The 13,692-nt window shown below is 46.6% G+C and overlaps 1 protein-coding gene across 8 annotated transcripts in view; it reads right to left on the bottom strand.

The window, feature by feature from the left end:
- Positions 1 to 13,692, bottom strand: part of MYO6 (myosin VI) — a 909,629-nt gene that overhangs the window by 768,948 nt on the left and 126,989 nt on the right. The gene's annotated exons all lie outside the window — the stretch shown is intronic.

Here is a 13,692-nt window from a genome sequence, read left to right as displayed (position 1 = left end):
TCAGTGCAGCAGAATCAACTCGAACCACTGCAAGGGCTTAATTCTCTTCAGTTGAAGCCACGTCATCATAAAACCCCAGGAACAGGCTAATGATAGTACAATGCACATTAACTGCTTGAAAGGCCGCACACATGTCTCATCTAAATACCAATTGTGTGTGGAAGAGATTTCTCTGTTTTGGCAATGCACATAACAAAACAAGCATGTTTTGTCGCTACTGTGTAACATCGAGCAAAAGGAATAGACACGCTGACGCACCCCACTGCTGTTGGCTGTGTCATTTTGTAGGTGGGCACACAAATGATGACGTGCTTATGCACGTGTCAATACCCACGCACGGCCAAGAAACTATGCAGACACCATTTTTTTTAAATCATTTATGTACGTCTAAGAAATGATGCATATACCATTTTACAAAACCATTTATTTATGATCCAAAATGGATCAGTAAACAAAGAAAAAAAATGAAATCTGAGTAGCACAAAAGCGCTTTTTGTAAGGGGAGTGGCCCTGCAACAAAATGAATTTTAAAAGAAGGGACACGGCAGAAGTCAGGGAGACATTGGATAAGTAGGTGGGAGTAAGCAACTGGGAAAGAACAAGGGGGAAAGGGAGCAACTGAGACGCCTGAGGCTAGGCCTGGGAGAGGCCACAAAATAATTTTAAAAGCCAGGGTGTGGGGAAGCAATGGATGAGCTTGTGGGGAAGGATGAAGGAGCAAGCCAGAGCGTGCGGGTGGGGAGTGTTTGGGGGAGGGAAGCATCACACGAGGGAGAGCTAGTAAGCACATATATTCTTACCGGGGGTTGAAAGAAAAAAGTAGTTCCCCAAATAGGAGCAGTGGAAGGGTAAACGTCTTACAATATAAAATATGGAAAAGAAGCCATATTCCAAAGAAGGTACAAACAGAAACTGGAGAGGGACAAGGGCAAGGAAAAACATGAAATAAGAAGCAAGCAAATAAGAGTGGCAACAAAGGTAACCAATGGAAATCAATAGGTTGGGTCAAAGCCCACTGAACATTTTTTATTATAGTCCACAATAGGCTGCCACCTTCTAGATAGCTAAAAGCTGTCTGGTAGGCAAGACCTAAAGGCGAATCAGGAAAAGCTACACTGTCTTAATCAAAGGACCATCTGACCTGCTTTGAGTTTATAGCCTAGCTTGAAAAAGAAAGTATTCAAATCTTCACAAACATTAACAAAGACATGCCAAACAAACTTCGGTAGATGAGAATTCCAGAGATGCAGAGAAGCAACAGAACAAGCATGAAAATAATATTTTGCTCTATGAAATGTAGGGGTTCTAGTCCAATATTTCATGACCTTTGCAGCCTCTGCCCACACTCCCTTTCACCCTCAGAATGTTTCAACATACCTGCCCTGTATTTAGCTGGAATCAGGAGACATACCATGGGGGTAATGTAGCACAATATGGAAGAAACATGATGGCGTAAGAGTTGCCTCCTTTCTTTCCAAGACTGACCTGAAAAAATACATATGAAATTCCATGGTGTGCGGGTCAGGAGTCTTGTTTTTGTTCCTCTGGAGTTTGTAGGGCATAGGTACTAAAGAGGGTCTTTAGGAGCTAATGCATACCCTGAGCCACTCTAAGGGACCCAGCACCAAACTCATACAGACTGCCACTGCAGGCTGTGTAACGGGGTGCTCCATGCTACAAAAAGTGAAAATACATCATGGCACCCACATGTGTACTATGTCCCCTAACACTGCATGTAATATTTGTAAGTCACCCCTACAGCAGGCCTTACAACACTAAGGCAGGATGCACTATATTTTATGTGAGGACATATCGGCATGAGCATATGCCCCTGTGCTGGCCAGTTCAATTACTGACAGAACAAGTGAACAGAGAAGCCGTCTTAAGCAGTGACGGCTGGTGATCTTTTAAAGAAGTGGGCCGTAAATACAGGCCTTGAATGTGATCAAGCCAAGTGTCCATTATGTTATTAGCCCTTTCACGTTTACCTTAACCACATTGCTGCGGCGGCTATTCCGCCGCAGCGCTAAGGGGGCGGGCGGGGAGGCCGCGCGGCAGGCCCATGCTGGTGACGGAACTGCTCCGTCACCAGCCGCGGTTGAGCTGTGCTCATGACGGAGCGGTTCCGTCATGGCCCCACCCGCTTAATAGAACGCGCCGCGCTGGCGCGTCGGGCGGGCCATGATGGAACCGCTCCGTCATCAGCACAGCGCCACCGCGGCTGATGACGGAGCGGTTCCGTCATCAGCACGGAACCTGTTAAAACAGGCACGCTTCTGGGTGCTAGTTGGATAGTGTAACTAGTAATATTTGTTATCATGTAGTTTATGGGAACCTTCAGTGTTCTAGAACATGTGTACAGTCAAGCTTTGAGTATATTTAATGCCCGCATCATTCACCATTCATACTACTTCACAGATATGCATATGAGTCATGTGTATCTTGTGTTGCACAATTCCCGTTCACTCTCTTTTCTCTTGCTAAAGAGACAGACATGGAGAGAAGGGAGAGAGGGGGTAAGTAGTGAGAGGGACAGACAAGGAAGGCAAAATAAAGATGAGAGCTGGGTAGAACTTGAGAACGGTTACACATTTTTACTTACCTTTGGCAATTGTAAAGATGTGTCAGGGTCAGGCTGGCCAAAAGGGCAATCAGGCAGTGCTCAATGTACTGCTCTTGACAGGTCAGTAAATGAGTCCGTTTTATGGCTGTTTGAGCGCCGATTTTAAGGTCTACAGGGCTGAGTTTTACTGTTGATTTCTATGAGAGTAAAAACCAATAATTTCTGCAGTAAGCTCAAATCCATGCAGTCTTCCAATGTTGCAAAACACTATTTCATTAATCAGGGGCACTTTTATTTCGTTGCCCAGTCTCACCCTGAAGTTGTTCTTTTGTTCTGGTGACACTGCCTGCACTGGATTCTATGTCATGGTAGACATTACAGGGTAGCTAGTGGCTGAACGAGTCCTGTTCTTGCTTGGGCTCACAAAGCCTGCAGTGGGCAAAGCAGTCAGCACAATAGTCCAGTTTACACAACTGGCATAATAGATCAGTTTCTTTGGGTTTCTAGTTGGGGATCAGATTAGAAAGCAGCCACATGGACTGTGCATCATCATCTATCTGTCGTACGTTCTGTTTCTAAGTGTGGTGGATTTGACCTTACGCCTTGGGGCACACTTAAAGGAAAGGCATTGTGTAACGCAGTGAAATAAAACTGGACACTACTTAAATATATAATTGCCAGACCTTACTGGGTAAAGAATGATGCACCACGAACAAAAAAATAAACATAGGCCATACAATGTTTCCCTTTCTTACCTGCCATTTAAATTCACTTGTGGTGAGCCATAGCTCATATACTTCTTGCTGCTGTACATAGAGGGTTCTCCATTGCAATGTAGACTGCAGCTGTAGCACGCAGAGCACTGGCACTCTAATGTCATTCATTTTCAACAACCTTCCTAAGAAGAAGGCCATATTGACATGGTCTTGTGTTTTGTTTCCCTTCAATGTAAACTTTGTGGTTTTAGGGGTTACAAAGTATAAATGCAGGAACTTGAGCAAAACGTTAACATTTTCTAGTAATTGCAGAAATAATAAATACAGAAAGTAACCCATTAAGCACAAACCGGGATATGACATATTTTAAATAAGATTCAGACGTTTATTCAGTTGAACTTCATTATTATCTTCTGTTAGTGCACACTTTCTTTAAAACAGTTTTGCATGCTGGGCCATCATCCTCCCTTTCTGGAGGTAGTCTGTACATCAGCCATGAGCACTCTTTCCTGACCTGCCACAGGTGGGTGTGGTCATTCAGGCCTTGCCGATGTCATTCCAAAGGGTCGGACACGTCTTTGCTGACTGATATGCAACCACGGGTAGCAAGGGCTTTTGCCTCAAGCGCCCAAGGCCGCCTTTGTACAGCGAGGTTGCACTATGTCACAGGGGGGATGGCCCAACAGTGCTGATGTATCCGATGTCTGAGCTGAAAGGAGGTAAGCTTGGATAAACCTGCGAAGGGTGGCTGGCGCATGCGCACTAGTGCATGTGTGGCTGGCGGATGCGCATTAGTGCATGTGCCTATGATATGTACCCGACTGCCTGCCCCTCGCTCAGAGCGTGGGTCCTAGAGTAACAGCCATGCTACTGAACTCTCAGAATTATTTTTAATATGCCTAGAAATTTTTATTAGAACAGAAGACAGGAAATAGGAGTGGGGTGTGGCCCGACGCTCATTGTATGGAGCCGCCCCTGATCTTAAGCTATGTACTGGGCAATGGTCAAAATGAGTTTACAAGCTACATAATGGCTTCATTGAAACCTATGGTGTTTGGTACCAAACACCTAATATTATTAAATCCACACTGATTCCAGAGTTGGATTTATTAATATATGCTCCCAGGGGGTACCTTAGAGGTACCCCCTGAAACCTACCAGCCCTCTAGTGTTTTGGCTGACTGGTCCTGTCCAGCCTGCCACCCAAAATAAGTTTCTGACCCCCAGGAGTGACAGAACTCACTCTCAGGAGTCCAGGAGCAATGCCTGCTCTAGGGAGAGGCGTTATCACCTCCTCCTCCAGGAAAGCTGATAAATCAGCATTTCAAGGCAGGAGGCTTCAAAGGCCCCTGCCACCTTTGATATGCAACCCCAGGCTCTGCCAGACAGGGGAAATGCCACCCCCTGCCCTAGACCCATCTGGCACAAGGAGAGGCGGGAAAATTAGCTATGCAGAAAGGCTGGACACGCTCTAGGGTGACCAGTTTGAAGTGAACACGATATGAGGAATTCCACCATCTTGTGTGTCGTGGAATAAGGAATTCGGGAACAGGGTGATGCACACTCCCCAAAGGAGTGGTCATCTATGGGGTGTAGTGACCCCAGAGGTAAGTAGCCCATTGCTACTCTCCCTCATTCCCCTTAACACCCTTAAAATGGGGATTTAGGTGACCCCATGATGCCAAGACTTTAGATTTAAACTGACAAAAAAAAAAAGAAGACTGCTGACCCGAGAATGAGGAGCATGCCTAACTTAACACCAACACTGCCAGCATGCCTGCTGTACCCAACCCTCATGGAGCAACCAACTCATTCCACGTATGTGCAGACTCCAAGAAACCTGGAGGACTGCCAGTGCTTCGCCAAAGAAACTCCCTTGGAATAGAAGAGCTACTCCCCTGAAGGCACCAAAGAAACAACGCCCGGTACACTGACCTGCCCCCTACGGGGACTACAGACGCAGCAGCCACCCAGGGAGAGGTAGCAGTGGTCCTACATGTCAGATATGTCCTTCCTCCAAGTGTGGGAATGCCTGGACCGATGGGAGCCACACAGTACCAAAACCTGGTGTACTGGACCCTTTGCAGTAACCAAGACTTGTTGTGTTCAGTCTGGACACCAACGCCATGGAAGACTAACCTGCACATTGAGGGACTGTAGGTACAGTGAGATCCACATCGAGATAGGCCCACCTGTCTTCTTTGCCTCTCTGCAGCAGAAACAAAGACAAAGAGTAAGTCTGCAACCACCGCCCGCGACGCCTCTAAGTATCTTTGCACCCATGCTTCACAGCCTGAGTCCAAGGGAGGTGATGGTGCCAACAGGGTCCCCAGACCCACAAAAGCTAAGCCCACCCTTGGGTTTGCTAAGACTGGACTTCCAGTCACCGCCTGCATCCTTTTTCTGCAGGCCCCCTCCAACCACGAGAGACTCCAGCACTAAACCGGACACCAAAAGACACCACTGCACCCAAGCCCCACAGCTCAAGGATAAGAGGATTACAGGTGTCCCTACTTGCCCGAGCATCTCAAGGGTCGAGCCCCCCTGGGGTTGCCCCAGACTGGTCCCCCATCCCAGCTTGCAGATTCTTTCCAACTGGATCGTTCCCAATGGAAGTGAAAGTGACACCCAAAGCCGTGACACACCTTTGCACCCAGACGCCGCAGAGTCTCCCAAGGTGACCTGTTGGTGTGGCCTTGGACCTTGCCCCATACTCACCTTAAGTCCGAGAGAAGAAGTTCTCCAAGTCGCTGTTAAGTGCCAAAATGAAGTACATGTTTCCCCCCCATAAGATAACATAACTGCTCCCATAATTGCACTAAGTATAAACTTTTGGACAATGTAAAAATTCGTAACTCGAGAAGTACTTACCTGATTCTGATGGTGTTGGTATCTAAATTCATGTAAAACACCATGTTATTTTTATAAATTGGTGTCGGATTTCTGTATTGAGTGGGTGGCTCATTTACCGCATTTGTGTGTGAAATAAATGCTTAGCACTACCCTCCGATATGCCAAACTGCTCACCCACACTACAACAAAAGAGAGCATATGGGGTGTCATTTGTGCCTCTGTAATTCCTTTGGGGTGTACTCCTTTTGGTCCACTATATAAAGAGCCAGCTTCCTACACAGACAAATAGGCCAATCGCCCCCGATTGCTCTCTGTTTCTCACTACTCTCTCACTCAACCTAGAATGAAGACAAACACCAGCAGTTAGTGTCAGCATACTCATTTGTTAAGTCAAGCTCAGCTTTCATACAGGTGGACAATCATTGTTATGATAATCTTTGTGGTGTGTTGTTCATGCCTTGTTCACCAGCATGCTTTCAACTTTCACTAGTAGAGCAAAATGAAACTGCTACAATTGGATGTAAATATTTAATGAAAAATGTTTTTACTAAGTCCAAATTTTATATTGTATTTTCAACTAAGGGAAAACTCAAGCAATTTTCAGGAGGCACAAAAAAACATTCTGTTGACTGGTATGCCTATTACCCCAGACAAATCCATACCATCTAGGACAGTTAAACCCCCAAATGTCATAGCTGGTCTAAATGATAAAAAATTGAATATTAATTTACTGAGCATATTTTACAAGAAATTAGACTATCAAACGAATGCATATCTACACATTCCTACAATGATTTTAAAGAAAATAAACTTTACAGGCACTCATGTGAACACAGCATGGCCTATTCTGTAATAATGTATTCCTTTGTTCTATGAAACATTCTAACTTGAAGCCATAGCCTGCTCTGTATAGGGTAAGCATAGATCATACGGTGGCCAATATTACTCTGTAGAACATTCAAGAGTTCAACAGCTGAAAGCTCTGCAGATCCGTCCTGTATATTTACCCAGTAAAACATATTTATTGTGGAGAAAACACTATGGTTTTCTTAGACATAAGCCAGTCATTAAAATATTTCATAAACCATGGACTATAAATATGATCAAACTGTTTCACTTCCTTTTAAAGCTCATCTACTAGAAAAAAGGATAACGCTTCAAACAACAACACAAACGTTTTTCATTGTAAACTGATTTTTCCTTCCAATTATGAAATTAAAATGTACTTGCACAGTCACTCTTCCAGAACATTTTATTCCAGTCATTAATGTGATTTAATGCGTAGTAATTTTAATTTATAAGTCTCTTACAAAATTGCTGTCTGAAGTTACATGCCATTGAAAGACATTGAAAGACATTGAAAGCTTTACTTGATGAAATAGCCTAATCTGTTCATATTTTGTATGCTTTTGATTCGTCCTTAGCCCTAATAACACTGGACTGTACTAACAGGACCAAACAAATTCTTGAAGGCAAAAAATATGCGTTCAGCAATCGAGAAGCAGACCTCAAAAGATATAGCTGAGCCCATTGTTGATGAACATCTTATTTTAAGACTACAAAATATCAATATTCACTGCAGCAACGTAAAATGTTTGCCAAATTCTCACAAACACCCTCTACTAAAAGTAGAAACACACAGCAATTCCCGAGGACTAAATCCATAGAGGGGAGACTGTTATCAGCATTGTGGTAGACCAATGGTTCTTAACCTTTTGACTTTTATGGACCTCCAAGTAATCATTAAAGGAAGCCAGGGACCCCCATTGAATCATTATTGGAATCTGGGGATCCCCACTGATTCATTACTGAAAGCTGGGGATCCAGTCCTAAGCATTTTAGATGATTTGACCTGCAAAATTCACACAAAAATACAGACACAAGCAATCATCAAACAAATACACAAATTATGAAATATTGTATTTTAATTCCCAAACAAACATTTTAAAAAATCTTCTTTTTTAATTTTAATAAGAATGTTGGAGCTTTTCTAAATTCATTTGAGGCCATTCATTTTCCACACTAAATGCTGTTTGATGCACTTGCACTTCTCACACTGCTGAGGATACTAACTTAATAGTGAGTGAGTGATATAAGCTTTATTTCGATACATAGATATCTTAAAAGCAGTACATACATTTAAATTTACATTTTTTAAGGCTAAGATAAAATACATTTAGAAGTTTAAAAAGGATAAAACGATCAACAGTGCTGTAATAAATAATTTAAAACCGAATTAAATTGAAATGGAAAGCCTTTTAGAACGGATCACCCATACCCACTTTAAAAATTTAGTAACACCACAAACAATGGGGGACGATGTATCAGTCAATAAAATACGGAGGGCCACCAAATGCTGTCGTGTACCTAAAAGTCTGCACACTGGTGTAAGCCAACGCCTCCTTGGAGCACAATAGTCCGGGCATTCAAAAAGTATGTGTGCCACCGTCTCGACACAAGTTGAGCACAAAGCACAGAAGGGTGAGGACTGGGGAGCAGATTTCCACCTAGACACCAGGTTGCCTAAAGGTAGAGTACCCACTCTGAGCTTAAAATAGAGAGCCCTGTCCAATGGAATAGAAATGAGGTCCAGATAGGGCTCAAATGCAACCACGTCTTTAATTCTTAGGAACGCTGTGGTCGAGTTGCAGTGACGAGGATTGCCAATGAGTTTGGACGATACCCACTCCCAGTAAAGTTTCTTCAGGGTGGCTTTGGGAGGAGCAGAATGGGTAGCCCAAGAGTCATCCAACCCCAGCTCCCCCAATAAGCTCTTGACATCCCTTAGCCATTTAATTCGATGCCAACCCTCCATGGCAATCACCTCCGACAAGCCTGCTGCATATGGGGCTAGCTCAGGGACCCTCCACAGGCGAGCCCACAGGAGCAAAGGCCGGAGGCGCGCCTGGTCCACAATTGATCTGCAACCCAAGTCAAGAAGCACCGGGACTGTGGGAGTACTAAGTGGGAGTGCCATAAGTTCTTTCAGGAATTTACTTTCCACTTTAGCTAAAACCTCAAGATTTGAGGTGCCCCACAACTCCGCCCCATACAGGGCGGCAGTGACCCCTCTGGCTTTATAAATGTCTATAACCGGGGAAATGCAATGTTTGGCAGATAAGCGATGTTCCCTGAGTAGTACACCGGTAACCCTTTTGTGGCTGAACAGCATCTTTTGAATGTGTGGGGACCAGCTCATGGAACTACTAAGGCGGATCCCCAAGTAATCGAACTCACAGACCCTCTCCAGGGAAACCGAGTTTAAGACCGGGGGCGGTCCTAACTTTTTAGCAGGGTTCATGGTCAGAAACTTAGTCTTGTCTACATTGATCGTCAAGCCCCTGAGAGAGCAGAACTCCTGGAAGCGGTTGCGGAGCTTTTGGAGACCCCAAGGTGTCTTTGCAATGAGAAGGGTGTCGTCGTCAAAGAGCAGGGTGGGGATCCGAGTGCCCGCCAGGGACGGGGCATCTGCTGGTTCTTTAAGCAGGTGCTCTACCACACCATTCACGTAAAGTGAGAATAGAGTGGGAGCTAGCACGCATCCCTGGCGGACACCCCTACACACCGGGATCCTATTGTTTTTCTCCCCCTTCGTGCCCCACCGCACCTGTGCATAATTGTCTATATGGAGTTTAATCAAAAGCGACAGGATGTAGGGGGGCAGCCCCAGCCCCTGCAGAACCCTCCATAACTCCTCCCTGGGTACTAGGTCAAAGGCAGTCTTCAGGTCAATGAAGGCCAAGTAAAGACTGCCCTTGCCCAGCACCACCACCTTCCAATACAGTAGCATCAATCTGAAGGCCTGTTCGATCGTCCCAGTGCCTGAACGGAACCCCGCCTGGAAGTCAGACAGTATCTTGTGGTCTTCAGCCCATTGAAGGACCCTCCCCAAAATCACCTTCCCAGCCACCTTTTGGGAAGAGTCAATAAGGCTAATGGGCCTGTAATTGGCGGGGCTGTCCCGACACCCCTTTTTAAATATCGGGACAACCTCCGCCCCCTTCCAGGAATCCGGCACTAGTGCGCCCGTCATGATTGCGTTTAGTAGATTAGCGACCAAATGACCCCATTCCTTCGGAGCGGCGCGTAACAGGTCACCTGGTAACCCGTCCGGCCCAGCTGCTTTTAAAGGGACCAGGGACTTGATTACGGCCTCCACCTCCCTCGCGGTAAAGTCGTCACCGCCCCCAACAAGAACATCATCCTCCAGGGAGAAGGACTCGCTAAGGGCCCCTTCAGGTTGGGAATACAGGGCTTCAAAGTGGTTGTACTAGATCTGGGCGGGGATGGTGCACATAACCAGTGATGCATCAGGCCTATTCCTGGTTCTAACCAAACTCCAAAAGCACCTTGCATCCTTACTCTTACTAGCTAACAACAGCACTTCCCAGAACTTCTCCTCCCACTCCTTTTTCGCTGCCCTTAAGGTGTGGGAGTAGTCCTTCCTTGCTGCCCTAATAGCTAGTTGGGACTTAGATTTGACTGCCCCTATCAAGGCTTTTTTCAGGGTCCTGCATTTTGTTGTGTACCATCCCTGTCTATTTGTGGGTTTGGTCCGGTTAGAAGTGCCAGAAGAGCTTGAGGGTAAGATGAAAAGCTCGCTTAGGGCCCTGGTTAGATCACAAAAAATCTGCGTAGCCTCTTCAGGCACATGGGTCAATGAGCCCAGATTACTCTGGGCTGCAGCCAACAGTGCCCCTATGGCTGAGACTTTCTCAGGAGACAAGACAAGCTTAGCCCACTTCAGTCGCCTCCCACAGTTAGATACACTGGCCATCTGGGAGTTGGATGCCGACAGAGGATGTAATCCCGCCTTGCCCCTGAGCCACTCAGGAGATAACACAAGAGAGATAAGATTATGGTCGCTCTCAATGGTCTGGATAATCTCCATATCACTCAGGGTACTCCATAGGCATACGTCGAGAAGAATATAGTCTATTCTAGACGTATGATTGGGCCTATTGTAGGTATGAGCACCAGTCTGATCAGATTTGGACCTCCCATTGACCGCCCTCAGGTCAAATTCCATATTCAGGGCGTTGATTTGCAACGCCACTTGTTTCCACCTTTTGATGGGGGGCAGGGCCAGGGCCGGGATCCCCTTTCTCGAGTCCTCCTCTTCTATGCCTAGCATGTCATCAGTACCTAGGGGCTCGAACGTGCAATTTAAATCACCTGCCACCACGGTACACGATTTTCTTGGCCGCTGCCTAAGGAGATCTTCCAGAAGGGCAATGGTGGGTGATTGTGCGCCTCCCCTAGTGCCTCTAGCATAGATGTTAAAAATGTCTAGGAGCAGACGTCCCCGTGAATCCTTTAACGTGATGTTGAGGATGTCTGGTGAATTTGTAGGGTGCTCTTCCACCCTACAATCTAGGGAGACAGCAACCCAAATGAGGAGACCACCCGAAGGGCGACCCCTCCCTGACAAGGGGGAGACAGCTGGAACAAAGTGGGATGAATATCCCACCTTGTGACAGGGCTCCTTACCCCACGTCTCCTGGAATATACAGATGGAATATCCCTCCACAAGAGCGTTCCAGTCAGGCAACCCCAACTTCCTATCGATTCTCGCAATGTTCCAGCTGAAAATCCTAAGGACTGGATCCGCCACAGCTGACTCACCGCCAGAGTCGAGGTCTCCTCCCACCTTCAGCGGGTCCTGGGTCGTTAGACTACCAGCCCCGCCTTGCCTCCCGGGAGGGTGATTGCTCTCTTGTATGGGAGTGGGGACTGCCATACTCAGAGGGAGTATACCATAATCAATGCTCAGCCCTCCTAGCTCGTTGGCTTCGTCTAAACTACCAACTCTTGGGACCTCCCCAGCGATGCCGTCGGTTCAAAAGCCCAGAGGTCTCCATCCTGGCGATGGCCAGACTGTCTGAGGATAGAATTGAAGGTTAGCGGGGAATTCAGAATAGGCGGGGCTATTGCTCCAACCCGTGCCGAATTCTCGGCCAAACCGGGCAGTGGCTGGTCTTGGATAAAAAAAGGTTAGGTCCACTGTGCCAATTCCCGGACCCCCGGGATTAGGTTTGTATTTGCAAATAGTTTGAGCTACTCTACTATCCCTGAAATTGACCACCACGCAGTCTCCTAAATGCTTATGGCCATGACCCACCCAACCCACCCTTCTGACTCCTATATTTGATACGTCAAAACCCCTAGGAAGGGGTCTGTTGGACTCTAGCCAGTGCAACGTTTTATTTGTTAAGGTTTGAGGGGATTCATTTTGTTCGGCCTTCAGGGTGGGTACATTTGTGAGGACGACAACATAAGGGTGGCAGTCTGGGGGTAGGTCCATAGGAGGGGATATTGGGCAACTTTGGGTAGTGGGACTTTTGGGACAGTTTTTGTTGACAGTGTTTGTGGGTGGATAGGAGCAGGATTAATATTCGTAGTTATGGCTAGACAAGCCTGACTAATAGCTTTACCTTTTCCCGTCCCCTTTGGAGTTCCCTTCGGTTTAGCGGCACTACTCACGCTCTGCAACTCAACCCGGTCCGGCTTCGTACCCGGGACTTTGGAGGGCTTGGGAATATTTGGATGGGCTTGCGTTTTTTGGCCAATACTCCCAGAGGTAGCCACAAACGGCTCTGAGGGTGTGTTGTCAGTCAACTGGGGAGTTTCCAAGATAGCCGCAGAGGGTACAACAGGCAAAGCCTGCTGGTGCTCTGTGGTTTTCCTGTTTCCAGTGGACCCTCCTTGTCCCTCTTCCCTTATCCTAGAGTGCAGTTTGATCAGTGCTTTCAATGACAAAAAGCTATCTAAGGTTGACTGTTCAAACCTGTCTATCCTGTCACCCAGCCCTGTTACTCTGTCGATAATCGGGGACAACAGTGTTTTCAGCGATTCCTCGATTTGTGCAATAGAAACTGGGACACAGGGTGCAGGTGGCTGGTAGCTAAAAAGGGGAACTGTACCTGCTTTTTCTAGGTTGGGACCACTCCTCTTGGTAGAAGAAGAGGAATTTTTCCTGCCCAAACCCTCACCCATATTAGTACCTGTGCCCTTGGTCCCCTGTTTCCTTGGCTTCTTGCACAATTTCAAGGAGCTTCTTCTATGCGGGCTAGCCATCCTTTTTCTTTTCGTGATTACAGGGATCTTTCGTTCCGGCGGCGGGATGCCTAGTGGCTTTGGAATTTCCACTGTGGGGTGGGAGCAGGCAGGGCTTACTATGGGAAGAGGGGTTACAATAGGAGACAAGGCTGGGTTGCCACCGACCTCAGGAGGAGGTATGGATGAATCAGCCAGCCTCTCCAATCTATCGATGCTAGCCCTCAGAGATGCAACCCTTGATTCATCGGATACATGAGGTGTAGCTAAAAGGGAAACAGGAATACATACAGGTGATACTGCCTGAGCTAAAAGGCCCAGGGATGATCTTTTAGAAGGGTGAAATTCTTGCAAAAGACGCCGCTCCGTCATTACAATCTCCTTCTCTATGACGGCAGCAACCAGTGTGATAAATTTGTCCATAGTACCTATAGCACTACTGGGTCCCGCCTCCCCCCCTCCCCTCAAGCTCTTCCCCGAGCGGGTAGACATTAGTGCAAACTA

Source organism: Lissotriton helveticus, chromosome 6, assembly GCF_964261635.1.
Source record: "Lissotriton helveticus chromosome 6, aLisHel1.1, whole genome shotgun sequence".
Lineage (NCBI taxonomy): Eukaryota > Metazoa > Chordata > Amphibia > Caudata > Salamandridae > Lissotriton > Lissotriton helveticus.
The sequence above is the reverse complement of the archived record's forward strand: the minus strand, read 5'-3'. Positions and strand labels throughout refer to the sequence as shown.